This window comes from Orycteropus afer, unplaced genomic scaffold (assembly GCF_000298275.1).
Source record: "Orycteropus afer afer isolate SDZICR_OR568_19922 unplaced genomic scaffold, OryAfe1.0 scaffold00159, whole genome shotgun sequence".
In the NCBI taxonomy this organism is placed as follows: Eukaryota; Metazoa; Chordata; class Mammalia; order Tubulidentata; family Orycteropodidae; genus Orycteropus; species Orycteropus afer.
This window is the reverse complement of record NW_006921746.1, coordinates 422389-425770: the sequence shown is the minus strand read 5'-3', so window position 1 is coordinate 425770 and position 3382 is coordinate 422389. Positions and strand designations below refer to the sequence as shown.

The 3382-nt window shown below is 43.3% G+C and overlaps 1 protein-coding gene across 1 annotated transcript in view; it reads right to left on the bottom strand.

Annotated features, from left to right (window-relative positions):
• The window catches only part of TSPAN5 (tetraspanin 5), a 277313-nt gene that overhangs the window by 37243 nt on the left and 236688 nt on the right, over positions 1 to 3382 (bottom strand). The window lies entirely within an intron of this gene.

Below are 3382 nucleotides of genomic sequence, written 5' to 3'. Positions count from 1 at the left end.
AAGGTTTTCCCTGGCCAATTCTTTCAGAAGTGGACGGCCTCTTCCTTCTTCCTAGTCTGTCTCAGTCTATAAACTGGCTGTTACCTATGCACCAGGTAACAGCAATCAAGCAACTGTTGGGAGGTCAATTGTGCCAAGTTCTGTCAGCTAGGACTACTCACAGGCAGGGAAACCACCATCAGCACACATCCTGGTGTAAATGACAGCCTGTAAAAACATGACAACACAGCCACAGGCAAAAGAGTACAATTTCAAAAATCTGTGTTTCTTGTGTACTCTGCAGACATTTTTATTTGCATATTCAAGAGAGGGAGGCTCATCCAGGAACATTTTTGTCTAAGTATAAAGTTTACACTGAAATAGTTAACAGAGATTCTGAGCATGATGCCCCAAGGCTAACATTAAAAAAAAAAGCCAAATCTAGTCTAGTGTCAGGTGATCACTATGGTTTACAGCCTCAGAAATACATAATTAATATATAATCATTTATTAAGCAAATACTTTTAAGGTGAGGTGCCAGATATTGTGTTAGTCACAGTAGGGTATTTGCAGACAAAGACAGGGACACCCTCAGGAACTGAGACCAGGTAAATACAAAAATGTGCTGGGTAAGACAGGGGCACAGACCGGAGGGACAGCTAACCTCATCTTTGTACTTTGAGACCTAAGAGGGATAGCAGGTCATGTCAGCAGGTGCTGTGACAAAGTGAAAGAACCTGGCCTGAAAAGGACTATGTGACTGTGACAGGTGGTGAAAGAAATCTAAAAGGCTGGCAGAAGCAGGGCTGGCGTTCTGAGCAGAGGAAGGCCAAGGTCAGAGTTCCATTTAGGAAGCTCACTGGGACAGCAAAAAGGCAAGATGGAAGCAGCTGGTGGGCTCAGTGGTGATCCAGGTGAAGCATGCTGAAAGCCAGAACAAGAGCAGCAGAAGAGCTACACCAACGAACACCCTACACCAGGTGCTGAGCTGCCTGGATTACTTCACCCTCACAATAAACGTACCATTGTTGTTATGTGCCATCGAGTCGGCCCCGACTCTTAGAAACCCCTCCTTGGGTTTCTGAGGTAGTATCACTACAGAAGTAGATGGACCAACCTTCCTTCCGAGGAGTGGCTGGTGGATTTGAACCACCAGCCTTTTGGTTAGCAGTCAAGTGCCTCAGGCACTATGCTACCAGAGCTCCTATAAACTTACTATTTAGTAGTATTTAGTAGGTACTATTATCCATGTTTTACCAACTAGGAAACAGACAGTGAGATATTGAGTAACTTACCCAGGTTACCCAAGTAAGAAAGTGGCAGAGCAGGAGTCTGAGCCCAGGCAGTCTGTCGCAGAGCTGGTTTTAACCAGTATGCTATACAGCAAGAGAACAAGTAGCAGGGGCAAGAGCGTTCTTATTTCTAAGCTAACATCATTAGGTCTGTTTCTACAATTTTAGAGAAAATACGTAAGATGATGTTGTTATTAGGTGTTGTTGAGTCAGTTCTGACTCACAGTGACTCCATGTACAGCAGAACAAAACCCTGCCCGATCCTGCATGATCCTCATAATACTTGCTATGCTTGAGCCCATCATTGTAGCCACTGTGTCATTCCATCTCATTAAGGATCATCCTCTTTTACGCTGACCTTCTATTTTACCAGCATGATATCCTTCTCCAGAGACTAGTCCCTCTGACAACATGACCAAAGTATGTGAGATGAAGTCTGGTCATTCTTGCTTCTAAAGGAGCATTCTGGCTATACTTCTACCAAGACAAATCTGTGCATTTTTCTGTCAGTCTGTGGTATCTTTGGTATTCTTCTCCAACACCACAATTCAAATACATCTATTGTTCTGCCGTCTTCCTTATTAATTGTCAAGCTTTCACATGCATATGAGGCTACTGAAAATACCATGGCTTGGGTCGGGCACACCTTAGTCTTCAAAGTGACATCTTTGCTCTTTAACACTTTAAAGAGATCTTTTGTAGCACATGTGCCCAGTTCAGTACAACGTCCGATTTCCTGACTGCTGCTTCTGTGGGATCCAAGTAAGATGAAATCCCTGACAACTTCAATCTTTTCTTCATTTATCATGATGTTGCTGATTGATCTAAGTGCTAGGATTCTGTTGTTGTTTTTAGGTGCCATTGAGTCGGCTCCAACTTACAGTGACCCTATGCAAAACAGAATGAAACAATGCTCAGTCCTGTGCCAACTTCACAATCCTTGCTATGCCTGAGACCATTATTGCAGCCACTCTGTCAATCCATCTTGTTGCGGGTCTTCCCATTTTTCGATGACCCTCCGCTTTACCAAGCACAATATCCTTCTCCAGGGAATGGTGCCTTCTGACAACATGACCAAAGTAGGTAAGACAAAGTCTGGCCATTTCTGCTTCCAAGAAGCATTACAGCTGCACTTTTTCTAGGACGGATTTGTTAGTTCTTCTGGCAGTCCATGGTACTTTAAGTATTCTTTGCCAGCATCAACTCTTCTTCAGTTTTCCTTACTCAATGTCCAGCTTTCCCATGCATATGAGGCAATTGAAAACACCATGACTTGAGTTAGGTGCCCCTTAATCTTCAAATCTTAATCTTAATCTTCAAATTTCTGCTCTTCAACACTTTAAAGAGGTCTTTTGCAGGTGGTTTGCCCAGAACAATATGTCATCTGATTTCTTTACTGCTTCTTCCATTGCTGTTGATTGTGGAACCAAATAATACGAAATCTTTGATAACTTCAATCTTTTCTCCATTTATGGTGAGGCCGCTTCTTGGTCCAGTTGTGAGGATTTTCGTTTTATTTTGAGATGTAATCCATATTGTAGACTGTAGTCTTTAATATTCATCAGTAAATGCTTCAAGTCATCTTCACTTTCACCAAGCAAGGCTGTGTCATCTGCATTTTGTAGGTTGTTAATGAGTGTTCCTCCAATCCGGATGCCGTGTTCTTCATATGGTCCAGCTTCTCAGATTATTTACTCAGCATACAGATTGAATGAGTATGGTGAAAGCATACAACGCTGATGCACTCCCGTCCAGATTTTAAACCATGCAGTATCCCCTTCTTCTGCCCCAATAACAGTTTCCTGGTCTATGTACAGGTTCCTCATGAGCACAATGATGTTGTTGTTGTTAGGTGCCGTTGAGTCATCTCCGACTCATAGTGACTCTATGCACAGCAGAACGAAATACTGCCTGGGCCTGTGCCAGCCTCATGATCCTTGCTACACCTGAGCCCATCATTGCAGCCACCGAGTCAATCCATCTTGTTGAGGGCCTTCCCCTTCGCTGACCTTCCACTTTACTGAGCATGACATCCTTTCTCCAGGGAATGGTTCCTCCTGACAACATGACCAAAGTAGGGGAGACAAAGTCTGGCCATTCTTTTTTTTTTT